The sequence below is a fragment of the Alosa sapidissima genome, chromosome 22 (assembly GCF_018492685.1).
Source record: "Alosa sapidissima isolate fAloSap1 chromosome 22, fAloSap1.pri, whole genome shotgun sequence".
NCBI classification, from domain to species: domain Eukaryota; kingdom Metazoa; phylum Chordata; class Actinopteri; order Clupeiformes; family Clupeidae; genus Alosa; species Alosa sapidissima.
Genome location: NC_055978.1, coordinates 16,967,450 through 16,989,710, shown reverse-complemented (window position 1 = coordinate 16,989,710; position 22,261 = coordinate 16,967,450). Strand labels below are relative to the sequence as shown.

Below are 22,261 nucleotides of genomic sequence, written 5' to 3'. Positions count from 1 at the left end.
TGCTGTCATGCAGAGGTGAGGCGGACCTTCAGTGAAAAAAACACACACATAGTAACAGTATCCTCGTCCACCAAAGAGTCCTCGGTTGGACTACGTTGCGTTACTCTGTGAGGCAAGTTGCCTGTTTGTGTGTCTAACTTCTCACATCAAGTCGATGTATGCGGCGGAAGAAAACGGGTTGGACGTCTAAGTGACCGCAGCAAGACTTCCAGGCCATCCCTTAGTTCATTTCTGTCAAATACATTTTGTTTGTGCCATGCGGTAACCCTGGATAGTGGAGAAGCTGCATCTTCCCAAAGCAGGTAAGGCAAATGGGTTCCTTTGATAGCTGTGTAGAGGGATATTTTATTTGTTCCTTACACAAAGGTGACATTGTTCTCGACTCAAACTCCTAACAAGTGTGTGTCATGAAGCGCATTCTTTGCGCCACGAATTTACTCTATTAACACATAAGTTTTGGCTATATAATTTCCCCCCTTTAATATTAGTTGCCATATACTTAGCTACCTAGGTTACTATAAGATAACTGTCCCTCAGTCCCTGGCAATATAAGATGATGTAAATATATCCTAACGAAACGTAAGGTACAATTCTGTAGCCTACTATTATGATTGTTGAACCGACATTGTCAAGGATACTAGAGTAAGTAACCGGCCGCACCTTATGAGCAATTTGATAGGTTAATGAAGACATGTTCAAGCACACCTGCACAGTGCACGCTGACTAATTCGGTAACCATAGTAAGCTTTGGATTGGAACCACGCGGTAAATTTTAGGTGCATGTCAAGGTGGTTGCAATAAATTCAAAGCAGGTTAGGAATCAAATGCATTTACAGGTTATTAGGAAACAATGAGTGGATTAGGTTCCACATTACAGTGTAAGTAAATGTGTCAGTGTGGTCCAGAGTGATTTTTGTTCAGTGTTTTTTTTTTCTGTTCAACATGACCAATCTTTCTCTTTGGCTCATCTAAAGACTTACAATCGCTATTTTCTAGGACAGACGTGAGAAAAGCAACATATCTATCAGATCTGGGTCCGCGAAAAACGATAATGCAGCAGTGCTTTGTCTCTCGGAAAACGCTTGTCTGGAGAGGGGTGTGCGCTGTTTATGTAGCCGGGGTTATAGGAAGGGTCTTGTGGTTATCAAGGCGCGTGTTATCACTAACGCAACATATCCTAAGGACATATAAAATGCAACAGCTGCCATGAGTTCTCAAGGCGAGCCTACACAAACATCCTCTAGGCTACTCAAAATGTCATTCCGCCTCATAAGGGTGTGTTCCATGAAAGTTGAATGGGAAATGAGTTGCTGATATACTGTAGGCAGTCATTTGAAATTATCAGCTTCTACTTGTTACCCCATCCACTTCGCTGACCACAGAGCAGCTGCCTGTGTTTGGTTTGCCTGTACTCACTCACATATCTCAGCTTTTGTTTTGCCCCTCTTGCTCCCTTGAAGTGCCTGGCACGAGGGCCTGGGAAGAGAGTGTGACTTTTGGAATGTTATGCAAGTCTCCAAATACTCGGCATGCCCTCTGTCTGAGGAGCCTGTAATGGCATTCAATGGTTTCTTTAAATCTGAGCCTGTTTATGGAGGGACAGCCCTTTTCCCTTTTTGAAAGTGGGGGAAAAAGAAACCCACATACCCTAAACTGGACCTGTTGAGGGAACACTCCAATGTGGATTATTCTAATCTTTCAAACAAGTGCAGTGCCATTGTTGGTGGTATTTTCTCACCAACGGAAACTACCTCTAAACAGTTTCCAGTATTGCTAGTACACAACAATATAGTTTAGTCTCCCTTTAGAGATCACATTTTGCATCTTTATTAATGTAGACCTAAGCTGTTATTAGAGCACAAATAGCCTACTGTACCTCTGAAAATAAAATTCAGATAAGTCTTAATGTATGATGTATCAAGCAGTGCTTTAACCCACCCTCACCCACCCAACCCTTGTCACTTTCTATGTAACCTTCATCAAAATAGAGATTTCCGTGCTTTACTGGATGCGTTGTGCCTGCAATGTCTTAATGCAGGACAAAGGAAATGGTTAATCATTTTAAAAAGGATAAGAAAGCTCACTGGAAAGCCTTATGTCTCTGGTGATCTTGCTCAGTAATTGGTGTTATGTAGGTCCCTCTGGTATGGGGTTAAATCAAGAGCCAGGTTACACAACCATAATTCCTCTTTACCTCCAACTCCTCTTCTTGCCCTATCGAAAACATGACACTTGTGATTCTCACCCAGTGTAGTTCAACCTTGCAGCCACAGTGCTGTATACTGGATTGGTGAAATGAATAAGGCTCACATTACTTAGTTATTATTAACACTCAGATGTGATGATAATCCTTTGCTCCAGAAAACACCTTTGTCTTCCCAAAAGGAATATCACTGTGGAGAAGAGAAGAGGGGACCTTTGATCTGGAGGTGAGCTTTGTAACCTTATCTAACCATGGCCTTGCAGAGCTGAGAGTTCGTTAAGTAGTGTTAGTTGGACACCGCACATTCAGACACTGCAGAGTTCTGCCCTAACTTACAGCTGCAGCTGAAAGCGGCTGGTCACCTGGGACAGCGAGAGTCCATGTGAAACTTCATTTTGGCCAAAGTCCCAGCATTCTGCAGTATTTTTGGATGTTCTCAAGCCTTGTTATTCTCTGCGTTGGCCAGAAAAGCAAATCTCGCACAAACGAAGCCCTCATGCTTGCAGAAGGCCAGTGCGTTCTCCATCGTGGATTGTTTATCAGTGTGATTATGTGAATTTTATAGCCGGTTGTTTGAGTAAAACCTTGTGTTTGCCAGCGACACATGTGTGTCAGGCGATCCAAATACCTGTCAGCTGGCAGTTCTTGACACTGGCATTTTCAACATGTAAATCTGCTATAACTGGTGCTAGTGGCTCTTGTCTGCTTCCTTCAGGCGTGGCTACCATAACACCCCCATCACTGTGCTATGCACATGCAAAGTAATTGGTTGGTAGGGAGGCCCGTGTCTATGAAAGTTTCCTGTGAAGTTATGGATTTGCTTGGATTTTCCAAGGCTAGTGAGTTTCCCCAAAAAGCACTGAATTTAGTGATGGGATGGTGATAGAATTAAACACAAGCATCAGCTGATATGGAGACCCTATACAGATAAAAAAAGAAAAAAAAAGGATACTGTCCAGTTTTTGCTATTTATTTATTTAAATAAATAAATAAATAAATATTTATTTATTTATTCATTCATTCATTCAACGGAATCAAGTAAAACACTAGTTCAGTATGGGAGTATCATGAGCACAATTACCCGAGGAGCTGAGAATCCGGGGGGTATTAACTGGGGGGCGAGGGCCCTAATCGGGAGTTTACCAAGGGGAACAGATGGTGAGGGAGAGAGCGAGAGGTCTGAAAGCTGAGTTCCGGCTAAGCATGCTCATTGCTCCCAGAGAAGAGAAAGAGGCTTTGGTGTCTTCATGAGGACAAGAGGAGAGTGGGGGGAATAAACATTACACAAGGCTGTTGGGGAGGAGTGAGGTGGTGAAAGTGATGAAGTAGTTGAAGAGTGGATCGCTAAATTGTCTGAACAGTGCCGCGTGAATGAAGAATACTACATGAAGTGAACACATGTTAGGGAAAGACTGTTCGTAAAGGTATGTGTTTTGATAGTTATTGTACTGTTTTAGGGAAGTTTCATTATTGGAAAATGTTTTACATCAATGTGTGATGCTGTGTTTTTGTCAGGGATTTTGTTGATGGCATGACAAACTTTGTATCCATTGCATTGTAGACTTGCCTGTGATGTATTCTAGGCCAATGAAATATCGGTCTCCGTTTATTTAAACACACACACACACACACACACATAGGGAAGCCCGTGCCTTACACTGTTATAATATAACACAAACTGTCAGTCTGGATATATGTACACGATAGAATTCCCACAAGGAATGCCTTGAGGCCTTGGATTGCAAGTGGATCTCTAAGAAGATCATGGTGGCTGTGGAGGAGATTGACTGGGGTCTACTTACATCAGAGCAGAGGGCTCAGTGTCAGCGCTGTGGTTAGACAGAGATGATGGAGAATGACTGATGTCCATCTGTTACTGTTCTCTGGTGTAAACACCACAAAGATGCCAAATTATGCTTGAAAAGCCTGTGAATGTCTGGAACAAGTGACTAATTGAATTGGAGATTTGGATTTCCATGAAGTACATAGGTTACATCATTTTGAGTTGTATAGTTAACAGTTCAATTGTGTAATTTTAACCATTTACAATGTGCCAATTTGTCTGCAAGTAGGAATTTGCTTAATGAACTTGATGTGAACTGGATTTTTCTCCTCCACTATTGTGTCTTTACTGTATTTACTTGGATTAAATGAGAAATCCGGCGAGTTTTTCACATAGATCTTCGTTTCTCAAGGTCACCGAGTATTGTTGGTACAAAAAGAACTCGAAAACAATCGTTTTTACCTAGCTCGAGTTGCTATAGCCAGCAGCTAATGCAGCCAGGCAGCTACAGTGTTATGCTTTGTGGGTATGTAAATGGGAGCTCATGGACATACCCCCAGAGTGTAGCACTGTAGTTGCCTGGCTGCGAGAATCTATGGGAAAACTCACCGGATTTCTCCTTTCAGGTCCATAATGAATAGCTCTCTTGAAACAGAATTTATCATTCAAACAAGCCCCCCCCCACCCACCCCCCCCACACACACCATCACCACCACCATCATCATTACCATCATTTCTTTTCCTAATCAGTGTCATTGACATTGAGCTCCCTTCTGTTTATGTGGTAATAGTGGGTTGTGATGGCAACGAGTGTAGAGCCATTTGGGCTGCCTTCGGCTCCATTGAAGGGGTTTCCTCCACTCTTATCTCTGATGTCACCTAGGCCCTTGATTGTTGTCTATTCTTAGGCCCGCTGTATTATCCTAGGGCTGCGGGTGTTGCTAGTGCACAGTAGGCCTGCCTATTGTTGCCTGCCTTGTTCCTGTTGGCCAGCGTCCGACCACACATAAACACAGCAGAGTGAGACAGTCCTGCACATAGTCTTGGGGAGATTTCCACGGACAGGGAAGTGGCCTGACGTTAGGGTGCTTCTGTCGCGCTCCTGGCAAAGAGGAAGATCAATGTAAATGATCTCGTATTCAGTTGTATCCAGGTGTTGGCTAATCAACTGTATGTTCAAGCGTCGTCCTTTTCTGTTGTGTAGATCTGTGTGATGTGCCTGTGCTCATACACAACATAGCTGAGATGTTCTACAATCTTCTTTTACACGCCTTTCACCACGCCATTCACATCCTGCACGTTTGAAAGGGAATTATACATTGACAAAATGAAATGGCATGAAAGTTATTTACCACCATGAAGAAATGGAGGTGAAATGGAAGGACTTTTTCCCTCTCGCAATGCTGCTGTTATCACTGCTGCGTGTAATTTGATTTGGGACTGGGAGTCAAGCTGAATACTGTATGAGATCACCCTGCTGTCTTATCTGAATCGGCCTCATGCATTCATCACTGTTACCCCATCACACTAAATTCCACAGCAGACCTTGTGGGATCCATTTATAGCATGTCCTGGTCTTCGTTTCCAGTGCCACAATCTCTATTGACTTCATCAAAGTGCAGTGTAAGCACAATGCCAGGGGGGCCTATTATCCAGTAGTTATATGTAGCGGTGTCACATCCAGTATTGGGAAAGATGCTGACTCAGTCAACTGACAAAAAAAAACAGAGCCCTACAAAAGAGAGGGAGAATGACCAGGCCATTATATTTAATGGCCAGGATAGAAGCAGCGTTGTCATATTATGTTAGGCTTTTGTGGTGCTGGTCTTAAATTTGTCAGATTGGGTGTTCTTCAGTAAGACTAACATCAGTTGGAATAGCGATCACTGTCACCACCAAAGAAGGTTCAATGGGTCTGTCACAGGGGGATCTTAAGTTCCTCTTTGAACTACAAGAACTCGCCTCTTCTAGATCAAGATGGTAGTATCCAGGTAATATTCACAGACAGGGGTCTCATTGAGAAGAGACAGAGGGGGAAACACTGCGGCTTTCACAATCTCCTGTCAAGCGTTGACCTTCCTTTGTCCGTTAGACTGGACTCTCTTGCTCAAGAGTGTACCAGAGCTGAATGGGCACTTCTGCAGTAGGTCTGCGCCGTCTCACCCATAACAACCAGACTCGTATTTTGCTTTTGGTTGGTTTTTGGGATGGATCCAGTAGCAGAGGCGTCCTGGGGATGCTCCCTGTTCCTCTTTTTGTTTTCTGTCTTGATTCACTACATCCTTTCATGCATGTTTTTATTTTCTGTAGTGCTCTTTGCAAGTTCCTTTTTTGCAGTGTAGTGGTTTCAAAGATCAACAACACGGCATGGAAAAAAAGAATGAACAAACACTACGCTTCTCTCTCCCCAAAGAAATCTTCCAAAACGACACAACATTTTTTTTTTGTTGTTGTTGTGAATCACAGAATATTTGTTTCAGTGCTTTAAAGTCTTAAAAATTGTATTACTGCATTCATTTTTAACTATGTCTGCTGTGTTCCTGCAGCGTAAAGCAGTGTGCCACCAACACAGAGTTATGCTTTTAATCTCACAATACTGATTACATCTGCGCCTTAGAAGTGCTTTGTGGCATTCTGTAGGTTTTGAGTTGTCTGAAACGCAGCCACACGACACTTCCATTGACTTGCATTGTACTGTATTTAATCATGCACCACATATAGCACAAAATGGTAGTAGGTAATTTTTTAATTTTTAAGCTAAGATAAAACTCCATATAGCACATTTAACTGTACTGTAAGTACAGTTGAGATAAAAAAAAAAAAAACATTTGCTGAATGTGTCAATGTAAATGTACTAGACTCAAAGACACTGTTATAATAATGATGGACAGCACTTATAATAATGATGGACAGCACCACCATCTCCCTGACCCTCTTCTCGGTCACTTGGCTGCTTAGCCCTTTCCTTCCACCCGGAAGAGCGGTTTGGCAGGGCCCAGTCCCGACCGGTGCTTAGACAGTAGCCTTGGACTCCAGCCCGACCTGCCACAATTGTTTCATCCTCGTCCAAGTGCATCCTAATTGTTCAAACTTTTGACCTCTTTATCCGTGATGAAGGGTGAAATCCTGAACTGCTATCTGTCATGAGGGGAGGGGGGAAGAAGACATCATAGCGAGTTATGTGGAAAGGCTGTAAGAGTGGGAGAGGGAGTAGTTTTTGTGTTTCTAGGTCAAGAGGGGACCTGGTAGGGGCCTGTGTGCCCCCTCGCTGTGTGCCCCCTCGCTGTGTGCATAAGAAATGGAGCCAAAGAAGTCAGCCACTGTTGTCATCTGTGTCTGGAAGAGGAATCTCTCGTTCGCCTCTGAGGGTACCTCTCTGTTTGTTTATATTTTAGTTATCTCTCTATCTTCCTCTCTGTCTTGTTTTTGCCTTTGGTAAAAGACAATACTGCTGTAAATCAGAAAATGCTACTGTCGTGTTTTTAACAGCAGGGGTTGAGGCATCCCCTAGACTGTGTGTGTGTGTGGACAGGGCGTTGACTGAAGATAGGGTAGTGCTCTTCTCAGTGATTAGGCTGAAATCACAACATCACCAATGCAGAGAGGCTGAATGGGATAGCAGTTCATCTGGTCTCTGAGCTGGAGGCATGGAGGAGGACATAGCACCCCTGCTGTGTGTGTATGTGTGTGTTCTGAAATCATGACATGTAGAAAGAAAGTGCAGGAACTCGTCTATGCCTATTCTGTCATCTTATACTACATGATGATGATGATGATTTGATAAGATGATCACTTAGATAAAACAGTTGCATATGAATGAATGCAAAGGTCCTCTTTGGGTAGCCAAATAATTTCACAGTCAGCTCAACCTTTGTAATACCAATTGAAAAGGCGATATCCTTGAAGAGAACAGTGCTGAGTTCTCCAGCAGAGCAGAGAGCCTGGAGTGAAGCAGAGAGAAGCTGAGCAGTGCAGGACTTTTTGAGGTATGGATTTGCCATCAAGCTGCCAGTAAACAGTGTGATCCCTCCGTAAACAAAGAATGATAGACAGCCCTGTGGGCCTTTCTGTCCTCCTGCCCTTGTGTGTGTGTGTGTGTGTGTGTGTGTGTGTGTGTGTGTGTGTGTGCGCGCGCCCGCGTGTCTCAAGTGCATGTTTAGCTCATAGTTTGACGTGTGGCTAGCTTAATTAGTGACTCGAGGTCCTCACAGCTGTAAAAAGGAAAGGCCTTATGAAGCTGTTTTTCTGGAATGCAGACTTAAAATAGATGTTTAGGAATTTCATATTTTAATGCTCTTGTGACCTTCAAAAGAGTAAATCACGGGAGAGGATCAGAGGGGTAAAAAAAAGCATATTAACTCAGCTCGGGTCCTAACACCACAGTTGTTGAATTCCTTAGGCTCTTTGCATGAAAGATTAGTCCATAGTTGTGTTTTAAAAGCTTGTTAAAACAGTATTAGCGGGGATTTGTGCACTTTCCAATTCTTTTTGACCACCTGCAAGTCGAAATTGTTTGAGAACAGTGATTTGTAAGTTATTGTGAGTATCTGGACTCTTTTACACAAAATCAAAATGCATAATTGCATTTTTTTCCATTTCTCATCTAATGGCATTATTTGTAAATGTGTCACCAGAAGATAAATAGAACATTGCTAAAACATGTCATAATCTTTCAATGACCATGTCCGTTTCCTGCAGTTACTGGTGTGGCCCTATTAAGAACATGGAGTGTAGGGGATGGTATGGTGGGGTAATGTTTCAGGAGTCTTTCTGTAGCTCAGCAGGTAGAGAGCAAAGTCCTACCACTCAGGTGCTCATTTCCAGGGTGCTACACATACTGATGAAAATGTATCCCTCACCTGTACCTTAAAGGTGCAGCTCACCATTCTGGTGAAAATGTATCCCTCATCTGTACCTTAAAGGTGCAGCTCACCATTCTGGTGAAAATGTATCCCTCATCTGTACCTTAAAGGTGCAGCTCACCATTCTGGTGAGAGGTTGTTGATATTTGAACTCCACAACTGATCAATTTATAGCCCTCCCTTCTGCGCTCATGTACTGTAGGAACATGTTGATTGGCTGGATTTGTTGATGGCTTGGTGTACAGTAAGTCACTACATTGGTCTCTCTTCGACAGAGCCAGGACTGTGTGTGAATGCTGGAGTTGGACACAGTGAATGGGCAGCTGGAGGAGAGGAGGGCTTATGAGGAGCCATTAACTAAATTTGACTAAATTTGACCTTTTGGTTACTAACATACACTTTTTCCATTGATTCGGAGAGAATATGATCTCTTTGAATATCTGGCCACAGTGCAGAAGTCAGTAGTGTGTGTGTGTGTGTGTGTGTGTGTGTGTGTGTGTGTGTGTGTGTACGTGTGTGTGTGTGGCGTACCCCTCTCAAGTTCTCTCAGGTTATGAGGTCTGTAGCCTTTGGTTGCGTCTCTGCTCATGACTTAGTGATGAGGGCTCTTTGTTCTCTGGCTTTATGCTGCCTTGGCAGGTGCACCCTTTACATGGTGGTCTGTCCAAGTGAGTCGGTGCTCACCTCTCCCATTGTACTCGCCAGGACACAACACAAAGCAAGACTCTTAGTAACCCACTAATACAGAGTAGTCCATGTATAACCATCTTTTAAGGCAGAACGATTTGTTTTAATGATTTGTTTAAATGTATATTTTACATGGCATGGGAAAATGGCTAAAATTATTTTATTTGGAGGTAGTTGTTGCCATTTCAGTCAAGTCTTGTTACGTTCAGAATGCATTGTTTGGAAGACCAGCTAGACTTTGGCCTTAGCTGTTCTCTGATCCTTTGCTCATTGTATGAATAATGGACTGAGAAAGACTGCTTGTTTCCTTCTGTGCTCTTTGCATCATTGTTTGTGCTTTTTGTTAAAAAAAAAACAAACAAAAAAAACATCCTTTCAGTGTAATAGATTTTTTTTTTTTACTTCAGATTTTTTACCTCTTCACAAGAAGTCATATTTAATCTTCTTCAAAACAATAGACTTCTTAACAGGTAGTGTAGTGGTTTCTTGCTGCTTTCACCAGGCCATTCTTCATGCCTAGTAGATCTGTTTACAGGTTTATATGCCCTTTGGCAGCTTACACACTGATATTCAAGGTGTCCAGATGGACCGCTGTTAGCCTATACTCTTTAAGCAGTATTACAACCTGCCGTCTGCTCTCTGCTGGTCTTGAAGCAGCTCTGTGTCCTGGGCTTCTCGGCCGATCAGTAGCGCAAGGTTAAAGACCTTCTCTAATGACATCAATGCAGCCCTATGGAAGCCCGGGGTATGTGACATCAGCGATCAGGGGGACGCTCAATGTGTAGCTGAGCGAAATGAGACGAGGGCCATCAACCAACCGCCCTTAAGTACAGTCCTTTAAATAGAGTGGATAGAATGCTAATTGGGTGCTCTGACGTTGGTAATTGACTTCACAGCTCAAAAGAGCTCCCTGTAGAGTTCCTGTATTGCCATGCTGTACACTCAGGTTCACACTTTATCAACTTCATCCCTGAACATTAATAAAGCACTAAGGCTTTTGGGAGGGTTGCTTACTTGCCAATGTGTTGGTGGTATGAAGTGTATTTATAGTCCTCAGTGGGTGCACTGGATTAGGGCGGATATGGTTCAAATTAAAAAATACTTTGAAGGACTTAAAATGGAAATATTTTGGTGAATTTTTTTGGTTGGTCTATCTCTGTGGGTGTTTATTTGTGTGTTTTTGTGTATGTTTTAGGTGAGGACAGCCATAGCAAGACTTCTGTGTTTACTTCTAGGCTCTCCTAGAATAATGGTGAATAATTTACTTTTCTATGAAAAGTCATTAAACATGCACTAGTCTCAGGATGACTAATTTACTTTTCTATGAAAAGTCATTCAACATGCACTAGTCTCAGGATGACTAAGTTCCCCCTTGTATGTGCAAGCACTATCTTCCTGTACGCTTGATTTTCTGTTTGTATTAATGTGACGACAGATATTTGCATTTGGCAACACATGTACATACAGCATGTATCGTCAGTATCTGGTTTTACGTGTTGCTTAATTGTTGCCTTGGCACCAAGTTAAAGAACCTATCCAAATGGTTTATCAGAGCAGTCACCTGAAAGTGGGCACCATGTCAAGTTCCTGATCAAAAAGGTTACCTTCAACATCCAGACGTGCTTGCTAACTGTATTGGGTTGATGCAGCGTGTTACAACGTCACACTGAATTTGAGATTAATGTTTCCTCTTGATAAGATGAGTCACAGTTGAAATGTTGGTTTATGTATCGTGGGAAATGAAGAGAGTGGCTTGGGACTAAGCCGTGCACAATTGCTGCCTGTCAACCCTTTGCTTCCGGAGCACAGAAAGACGGCGTGTCATTTGATTGACTGATAAGATATCAACAACCTTACTGTTCCTTTCTGTGCTGGTAATCTTAATCTAAGCCATGTCATCACAGACCAAGGCCTGGATTTATAGTGTTAGCTATTTTCACTTACAGGACCGTTAATTGCAGTTCACATTTCTTTGAAAAGGATCTGTACTTTGTGACCTGCATGAAGAAGCTTCTGTACAGTTTTGCTCAAAGATGCATCAACACCAACAGCCTTAGTCCTCTTGCGGATTTACAACTCCACTGCCATTAGCATTGTTAACGTTAAAGCTTCAGGAATTCATTGATTTGACAAGAGTTATCTGCCTGCTACCGTAACTGTCCTGCTTAGGTGTCAAAGGTTATGCTGGGAGAGACTGTTACTGGTCTAAAAATGGCTGGGTCATTCCACGTCAGTTCAACCAGGGCCCACGCACTTAGGTCTCAAAAAAATCTGAAAAAATTACCAGGTGTACCTATGTTACCCAGGAGACACAACAGGAACAGGAAAGCCCTGCAGCGCATAGTGAACACAGCTGGAAGGATTATTGGTGCTTCACTCCCCTCTCTGAAGGACATTTACACCACCCACCTCACCCGCAAGGCGACCAAAATTGTGAGTGATGCAAGTCACCCCGCTCACAATCTGTTTGATCTACTGCCCTCTGGGAAGAGGTACAGAAGCCTGCGCTCCCGCACTACCAGACTCACCAACAGCTTCATACACCAAGCCGTAAGGATGCTGAACTCTCTCCCTCCTCTCCCCCCTCCACCCTCAGCTACATAACATCCTGGACATTGGAATCCAAAATGGCCGCCTGCACTTCTCCACTTGCACACTTGCACACTTGTACACTTGTACACTTTACAACTGGTGTTGTTGTCCTGAAAACACAACACTTCTGCTGCTCTTACATAACTTGCACCACTATGTCACTTTCTTCTTACTTAGGTCAAACAGAACTACCCAAGCCTTTTATTGGCCTGTATTTGCACTAGTATTTTTATTGACTGTCTATGCACAATTTCAACCACATTTTGCTGCTCTTATTTTTTCATTATTATATGTGCCCTCTTATTTACTTATTTACTTACTTTCTTATTTACTTATTTACTTACTTTTTTGTTTACTTGAATGTTATGTTTGTCTGTGGACCTAAATTGGTAAAATATGTCTTGTCTTCACCGTGGGATAGTGAGAAACGTAATTTCGATCTCTTTGTATGTCTGGAACATGTGAAGAAATTGACAATAAAGCTGACTTTGACTTTGAGACACACTGTAAAATTACTCTTATGTAAGATCAATACTTTCCAAGATACAGCCAGTTTTACAGGGGGAGGGGGGTGTCGATTTTGTCCGGCCTCTTTTTTTTGTCAAAGTTCACAAGCCCACAGCATAAGAACTAAACCATGTAGGAGGCTCAAATTCTGCATGCTGGTACATAAATAGGAAAAGTATGTAGCAAAATCGTCACGTTTGGTCTGGATAATCCTGAATGGTCATAGCTGTCCCTCAAAGTTGACACAGATTTTATTGGAGTTTTGGGCTGGGCTCTGTTTAAGCCTTCAAAAGACATATTTGTACTCAACATAGGCTCTTGATTTATTTTCCTTACTGAGATAAGTAGAAACACTCTCACAAAAAGCAAGGAACAGAAAATAAATTCCTTCAGGGTCTGAACAGCAGACCTCACAAGTCTGAAAAATCATTTTGGTTATCATTTTCAGAGCACCCAAACACCTTGTGGGAATATACAAAGATTTTTTAAATATGTTTTTCCTTATTCTCCATGATCCCTTCTTTTTGAAAACACCAATTTGACTTGTCTTATGCAAATCTTTCTTTTTTATTTTCCACCCTGAACATGGGCAAAATGCCCCATTGACATCAATATGTTTTGTATAGACTCACCACACTGCCACCTGTGGTTGTATAGAGTAACCTGTGGTAGCTCTATACAAAATATATTGATGTCAATGGTGCATTTTGCCCATGTTCAGGGTGGAAAGTGAAAAAGAAAGATTTGCATAAGACGAGTCAAATTGGTGTTTTTAAAAAGAAAAAAGATCATGGAGAATAAAGAAAAAAATATTAAAAAAAATCTTTGTATATTCCCACAAGGTGTTTAGGTGCTCTGAAAATGAGAACCAAAATTATTTTTTAGACTTCTAAGGTCTGCTGTTCAGACCCTGAAGGAATTTATTTTCTGTTCATTGTTTTTGTGAGAGTGTTTCTACTTATCTCAGTAAGGAAAATAAATCAAGAGCCTATGTTGAGTACAAATATGTCTTTTGAAGGCTTAAACAGAGCCCAGCCAAAAACTCCAATACAATTTGTATCAACTTTGAGGGACAGCTATGACCATGCAGGATTATCCAGACCAAACGTGATGATTTTGCTACATAATATTCCTATTTATGTACCAGCATGCAAAATTTGAGCCTCCTACATGGTTTAGTTCTTGCGCTGTGGGCTTGTGAACTTTGACAAAAAAAAGAGGCCGGACAAAATCGACACCCCCCTCCCCCTGTAAAACTGGCTGTATCTTGGAAAGTATTGATCTTACATAAGAGTAATTTTACAGTGTGTCTCCTGGGTAACATAGGTACACCTGGTAATTTTTTCAGAATTTTTTGAGACCTAAGTGCGTGGGCCCTGGTTGAATTGACGTGGAATGACCCGGCTGCACTCTTCTCTCCTCCTCCAAGGTCTCCATTGTGGCATGCTATGAGCAGATGTCATGCCATGGACGCATGAGCTGTGAATGAGTGACACATGGCCTTAGAGTGACAAGGCAGTTTTTGGCCCGATTACCTTAACTTCTCTCTGCACTCCATGTACTGTAGGCTAAAAAGCAAAAAAAACTGAATAAAATTAGTTAGGAATCTACTGCATGGGACGAGTTCTTTGGTGCCTCTGTTTGTTTAGTGGAGTGTGGCTATTTGTATCCCTTTCCATTTATTGAAGGTACATTTTAATTTAGCATAGTTTCAGCACTTTTTTTTAATCACTCAAATTCCTTTCCATTCACATCAGTGGAAAAATCTCTGAGAGACTAAACATTTCACACTTGGCTGTGATTGGCTCTCCTGGAACAAGTTTGCTGTGACTGCTGCCATTACCAGATTCCCTGCTTTGACATTGAGAGGTGACCTTGACCAGACCTTTTGGACTGGGGATGTTCCAGGAAATCCCATGTGCTTAGAGAGAGAGAGAAGGCTCTCTGTGTCTTGACATTCCTTCTACGAAAACTCACATGCTGTTTGTCCTGCCGGTTACTAGGCTTCTGTCGGTAACCGTGACGACACACCACAGGAGATATCGGGGGTGGGGAGTCCTGAAATGGGAACAGTCCCATTTCCCATGAGCATGAGCGCACTATATGTGTGGTGATCTCTTTTGACGTAATAGTTCACACATACGCTAAAAGGTTTAACTTAACCTTCTGTGACTCCAACAAGCACACACACACACACAAACTTACGAGTCATTAATTAGTAGATTAATCCCTTGCTACGACAATAGAAACTGTTACACAGGTAACCTCCTACTGAGCCAGGCTCAAGCAATGCTTGTCCTTAGATCCTCCATTTTGTTTTCTGAACTACAAGTGTATCTACACCTTGTATGTCAGAAAGGAAAGATACCCTGACAATCACTTCGTGAGATAAGCTTTAACCTACTAAGCTCGGCATGTGTGAAATGTTCACCGTCTTGTCACGTCTTCGGTTCATTGTGGTTCCCTTCCTGACTGACTGATCACACAACAGCAGGATAGGTTAATCTCCGAGCTGAAGTCAGCTCGTTTGGTCTTTGTTTACCTCTCCTGACATTTGTCCTTGTAGCACACTGAGTAACAAAATGGTTCAACGACCAGTCTGCAAGTGACAGTCAGATGCAGTGCTATGGAGATGATGTTTTTGTTGATGTTGTTTTCTTTCTTGAGTTTGGTGGAGATAATGGAGGGGGCTCGCCACGCAGCCTGCCCAGAGTCTGAGGGGATCTATGTATATTTAGCCCAACATCAGTCACTCCATCTGTGTCTGTCGCGCTTCCCTCACGCCCTCTGTCCCTACGCTCTGTGACAGCTCATCGCTCCAAGGCAAGCCCAACTGAAATGTCCGTGTGGGTGGGAGATGGAATAAAAAGATGAAGGGAGGGAAGAGTTTAGTGCCTTCATATAGTTAACTGTGCCCCTGTTAAGATAAATACTATGCGACTGATTAAGTTACACCTGGTTGTCAGGTGTAGACTACATGTTGGTGACCGAATCGGCTTGTATGATCAGCTTGGATGACAAAGGACCACAGGTGTTTGCTGTGTGAAATAAGCGCTTCATTCTCTTGACAGATTATTCGGTAACACTTTACTTGAAGGAATATACATAAGAGGGACATGACACTGTCATAACCCTAACACTAACTCTAACTTGTCATGACAAAAACCGAATGACACTTGACAGAAGCGTTATGTCATAAACATTTATGACTTGTTTATAATGTTTATGACACGTTAATGACGGTGTCATGTCACTCTTATGTAGATACCTTCAAGTAAAGTTTAACCAATTATTCTTGTCAGAGTTGAACATGCATTTCCTCTCAATGTCTGTTAATGCTCACATACAAGGAGATGAAAATGACCTGTTGCACTTGCCTAGGCGTGTGCCAGTGGACCCGGGGGGTATTCCATCAACCTCGCTAAAGGCCAAACCTGGCTTATTTCGATAAGTCTTGCTAATTTTAGTGAGAATTCCATTCCATTAATGAGGTTAACGTGAATCCCAGCTTGGTAACAATGAGAATTTATGCCACAGAACTAACCTGCTCCGTAGCAGGTTAACTTTCAAGCTAAATTAAGCTGTGTTGCAAAAAAAAACCCAATCAGTCGGAAAACGAGTCCAAAAAGATGGTTCCGTCAACCTGTGCTTTTGTCACCTGTAGCCTACAACTTCAAAAATAGAAGTAGGCCTAGAATTTTTTTTCCGACAGTGTCACCAAGCATGGATTTACACATCCAATTGCTCCAAAGAATTTATGAAGATTATGCGACTTAAAACTTCACTTAAACTTCACATGCGTGTGGTTCTAGAGATCTTGCTACTCTACGTCATTTACGTTCTGTGGTGGTGTAACGTGCAGCGAGACGACACAGCAAAGGAGTTACATTCTTACATGTTCACAGGTTCGCTTCCCATACAAAGTATTAAGGCTACATAGCTTATCACCTTGATAATGACATTTTTAGTTATACTCTTTAATTAAAGACATATACTGTTGACAAAGGGTCATACACATTTGGTAGGCTGTTCATTGACAGTAGGCTAATATGCTTTGCCAGTGGGCTATATTATATCTGATGCAAGCCAAAGGATAATTCTGTAGCCTGTAGGCCTATAGGCAGCTAATAATTAAAACTGCTTCATGTGTCAATGATTGTTCATGAATGTCAAATCAACTGTGTGCTACACAGATTAAATACTAGGCATAAATGACAAATTGAAAGCCATATTGCATTTCAGATAATTATATTTCAAACACTTTGGGACTTACTATTATACAATATAAAACAATACTATTATGTTGATACTAATTTATTTTATGACCACCTACACCTAGAAAATAATTTGGAGTAAACTCTTTTACAGTAATCTAAGAACATAGGCTATACCTAGTTTTGAATATCCATATGCCTAAGTTGTTTTCAGTTTATACTATTTATTCATTCACTCGTTTTGTTCAAGCATAGACTGTATGACTGTATAGAGTGAAGCTAATCAAACTCGTAATTTATTTCAAACCATTAGCATTGTTGTTTTAAATGTAGGCCTATGCTTTCATTATTCTCCAATTTCTCCAATTAATCTTTTTTTTTTTCTCTCTGTTAAATTTGATGACTTTTTCGATGAAAATCCTTTAGATGGCGCTTGCCAAATTGAACAGAAATCGTCTAGTATTGTCTTAATTTTACGACATATATCCTCTTTTCGTCAATCTACTGTTTTGGTCTACTGTTCTACCTCATGCACGAGCAGAGATGAAGCTGAACTAAACCTCGCTTGAATAAACGAGGCCAAGATGCCGCTAACTTCAGTTAATGGAATGGCTTCAGCCCCAAGTGAAAGTCTACACTAGTTCAAGCCAGGCTATTTCTGTTAAGCGCCGCCTTCATTAGCAAGGTTGATGGAATACCCCCCAGAGGAGGGTGGTTAGTTGTAAAACAGTGTGTGCGTTTGTCTGGGGGTGGCTGGAGTATGTGCCTCAGCATTTGTGTGTTCATACATTTTTATATTGGGTGCATTTGTACCTGTGTGTGTGTTTGCAGTGGGATGTTGATAACTATAAAAACCTGTGTTTGCTGTAGCAACTGTTGAATCGCTCTCCTTTTTGCATCTGACTCATACACTCGTTCCTGAGGACTTCTCAGAAGAACCTACAAGAACTAAACCTGTCTGACCTTGTCATCTTAAACAAGCCCTATGCAGGTCTGGTTATTCCTTCGCTGTTTCTGGGTTTCTGCCAGATTTGGCTTGCATTTTTTACGACACAGCTCCCCCTGCAGCTTTGGTAGCAAGTGACTGCTATGCTAAACCCCCACTAGCTAGTGAGCTAGCCATCAAGAAACCAAGCTAAACACATACAGCTCACAATAAAACGGTCGAGCAAACACATTGTTCAAGAGACTATCAAACCACACTACAAAAACGAAGTTCACCCAACGGTAGGCTACTTACAATTTCAACAGCAACAAAGCCAAGTCGGCATTTTGCAGTCTTCTTCGAAACTAGAATCTGACTACATTTTCGAGGCGCGATTAGATACTTCCGCTGAGTCACATCCGGATGTGTTCGGCCCGGAACAGAAAGTTGCATATTTGTTTTTTCCGCGGAGAAGCGATAGGGGGAGACGAAGCACCCACCAAACGACCCAGAAAGTGTTGTAGAACCATCAGAACGATTCTCAACCTGCATAATTAAGGTCATTTTTGCTAAAATTGTTGCATAGTGCTTCTTTAAGTGGCAGAGCATTTGTGAAATTGTAATGCTATTTCCGTGTTTTTTTTTTACTGTAGGGTACTTTTTGGGGCCTGTCTTACCAGTACTTTTTATACTAGGTGTCATGTCATAATAGCTGTATCTGTTCCATGCTGATTTTAGGGCTTCAGTCATCATGTTGAGCTGTAGCTGTAATAGTTGTGTTATCAGGCTCATTTAATTAGATGGTCCATTTTCTGATATATTTGATAATTCAGCCTGCTAGTTGATCTTATTTTGTCACCTCTGTGCTGAAGTCTGTGATCATATCAGAGCCAGTGATCTCAAAAGAAGTGTTTACTGGTTAGCCGTTGCATTCATGCAGCATGTCTGTTAGATCCATCTGTCCAGCAAAACCACAACCACTCTCACAGCACACAGACACGGAATGGGATTCTCTGAAATGTCTTAAAGAAAGACCATTTGCTGCCTCCTACACGAACATTAGCACATGGAAAATGAAATGGAAGTGTGGCACAGCAAGGGGTTGAGATTTGTGTGAGTGTGTGACGCTGTGGATGTCATTCACACACAGGCCTGTTCACACTCTGAAACTCCTCCTTGGTGGCGTATGCGTGTGTGTGTGTGTGTGTGTGTGTGTGTAGATTGCAAATCAGATCTTACAATAGACATGTGTTTCATGCATGGGTTTTCTTTAGAAAGAGATAGAGTAAGCGACAGAGAAAGAAAGAAAGAAGAAGAGAGAGAGAGAGAGAAAAGAAGGATTAAAAAAGAAAGAGAAAGAAAGAAAAGTACAGGAAGAAACAGAGGAAGACCATGAAAGAAAGAAACGGGGAGAGCTTTGCCCTCACCAGGAGGAACGTCGGGAGAATGTTAACACTGAGGCGGCCGCCTCTCCTTCTCCTGGCAGTGCCCAGCGGGAGAGCCGCTGCTCTGCTCTCCTCTCCTGAAAATGGGTATTTATAGGCCTGTGGAGTCTGGAGAGCTTCCACCATCTTGAAGGTTAAGACCTGTTTGAGAGAGAGAGAGAGAGGGAGGCGGGAAAGAAAGCAAGACTTGACCTGCAGATAGAGTAGAGGAAGTACGAGAAGACAATCAGGAAGAGATTCTCTCAGGGGATTGAAACAAAATACTCCAACAGCAAACGATGCGTCCCTCTTTAAAAATTCTACAAAACATTTTTCAGTATGTGTCCAATTGAAACTGAATGTGACGCGCCATAATGCCATAACTCAAACTGTTCAACTAATTATGTAACTACAGTATGATAATAATGAAGTAGTGATGACATATGTTTTTGCAAGAGCAATGCTGTCCTGATTGGGTTGCTATTGTGCAGCTCTGCTGGAGGCTTCTGGTCATGTTATGCTACAGTGGATAGCTTGATGTACAGATTTTCAGTGGTGTAATCATTCTCTACAGCTTTCCCTTTGGCTGGAGAGCCCAGATTTGCCGCAGCGTGCTCTATTTCAGCTGGGTTGGTGTTTAACAGTCAGACGGCACTTCTCATCTGTTCCAGCATGCTCCTTCTTGTATGAATTTAATGCATTGCCATCGGCAACGTGCTGTTGAATAGGGCACTCACAGGTACAGTCAAAGAGAAGCTTGAGTATAAGTGGAGAGAAGTCATCATGTAATCAACTCTTGGATTGGGTAATTTTGTTGTAAAAAAAAGTTGTTTTTAATTGTTTGCAGATTATCATTCAGAGATTGAGGGGGTAAAAGAGAAAATATTGTCATAAACCTAATCTAATTGAAGATGGTCCATATTTTGTGTGTGTGTTTTTATGATCATGTTAAGAAAGTACTGCTAATGATGGATGGATGTTGATAATTGAAAATGTATTTTAGTTTTATGGCTGTGGCAAATTAGAATTAGCTTTGGAATATTGCCAGTGCCAATGTTTAGCAATGCACATCTGTGGTTTATTGCCTGTAATATTGTCTGATTGTGACTGGCACGGTCTTATTTGTTTTCCTGCTGCCCATTTTCTTTATTGTTTCAGGAAGCAATGTCTGCTTCTTCCTCAACCAGGCAAACTGCAAGCCCTTGTTGCATGAGCTTGAAATGCCACCACATCTGACCAGCCATGTAATTGTTGAAGCATTGATGAAGCATTGACTCAAATGAATAGGGGCCTTAAAAAAAACCTTAACTAAATCTGAAGACAATAAACCACGTCGCTCTATTTTTAGGTACCTGTGCTTACAGAGGAGGCTGTGCCATCACTGTTTTGAATTGTGACAGGGCTTTGTCATTAACTGGTGATAAGATGTGTTATTGACGGCCGTCACGGCAACAGAGGAAGTTACAGTGAAGTTATGTGGATGATTGTGTCAAAATTGATCTCATCAAGATAAGTCATTCAAAAGAGTGCTTCCGATATTTGCCTTTGTACTCCACTTTACTGGTGCCCACTGGACAATATCTTAGTCTTTCAAGTTTAAGTAGTTTGAGATCAGCAGAGAGACAAGAGGTGTTATGTGTGTCACCTTACTTAATATTTTCATTAAGGTGTCATAACACACCTTTTTATGTTTGGGACTTGTGTCTTCTTCCTCTGAGGACTGTCCCTGTATACGTGAAAGCCATCTACTTGGGTAACCATTGAAGACCATTGAGATGAAGAAAAGTATGTGAGGGTGAGAAATCGAGAGTGAGCTAGAGGGAGAGGAAGAGGTGGAGGGACTTACATTCAAGTATTTGGAATTGGTCAATGAACCCAGTTTTTCCGTGACGAGACCACGTGAACAAAGGACGTGCCCGTGAAAAACAAAGAGGTGGCTGTTGCTCCCCGTGGGCGTGTGTTTGTTTGTTTGTGCCAACCCAGTTTAGCCAACACGTGCTGGTATTGATCTCAGACCAAGCCCCACATTGGACCTTGGTTTCACATGGTGAACCCCTTTCAACAGGCAAGTAAAGGATGACTCTCTCTTTCTCTCTCTCTTTCTTTCTCTCTCTGTCCTTGTGGTCTGTGTACATAGCAGCACACAGATGGTTGTAAGATTACCACGTTGTATTGATGTGGTGTTCTTCTGCTGTTGCATAACATGGTTTTTATTTTATGTAAGTATATTTTTGGACAAGTCTAATCCATATTCATATTGAACATTGGCGAATCACTTATAGTCTTAATTATTAGTACTAGTTTGTTCATGTGACTTATCCACCTGAATTAAGCTTAATCTCGTCACTGGTAGTGCACAGCTATATATGGTAAGTGATTGTTCATGACCAATTGCACTGGCCCATATGCCCGAGGCAAGGTAACAATTGGATCACTATATGAGATTAGGACATATAAATTGTCTGTGTAGCCATATACACGCATAGAATTCTTGTCTGAATGTGAAACTGCATAGACCATATATTATTATGGAAATGGTTGTTGTGAAAATAGTTTTTGTCTAATCATCCTGGTACAGATCTTCCAAGAAAAGTTTGCCAATTTTTATTTAGTTCGAACTGATCATGTTCCATCCATTTGTTTCTCTAAGTGAGGAGCACATGGTCAAGGTCCAGTTCCTCATGGCCTCTCCCAGTGTTCTTTGTACAAGAGGGGTGGATTATGTGTGTGTGTGTGTGTGTGTGTGTGTGTGTGTGCGCGCCTGTGTGGATGTGGGGGATGTAAATCTCCTTACAAATCCTCTTTAAGGTTCCACTGGGCAAGGGAGATACAGGGGCAGAGAGAGAGAGAGAGAGAGAAAGAGAGAGAGAAGAGGAGGGAGGGGTAGAAAGAGAAAGGAGCTACTTCTACACCTCCATTCTGGAAAGAAAGGGGAAGAAATCGTTCAGGACAGACGTGTTACATCCTGTGTGTGGATGTTTAAGGCCTTGGGATCTATGATGTAAGCCTGCAGACAGGTAAGCTTCTGGGCCATGTATCTGGATAAGATCCATTATCTGTAAAA

General features: G+C 41.9%; 1 protein-coding gene across 6 annotated transcripts in view; it reads left to right on the top strand.

The window, feature by feature from the left end:
* Positions 1-22,261, top strand: part of eps8a (epidermal growth factor receptor pathway substrate 8a) — a 60,464-nt gene continuing 38,203 nt past the window's right edge. For 4 of the 6 annotated variants that reach the window (XM_042078389.1, XM_042078388.1, XM_042078387.1 and 1 more), the window contains exon 1: positions 3-302. The gene's annotated coding sequence lies outside the window, so the exon portion shown is untranslated. Of the gene's footprint in view, positions 303-22,035; positions 22,215-22,261 lie in introns of those variants that run through there. The other 2 variants (XM_042078386.1, XM_042078385.1) reach the window with 2 other exon arrangements.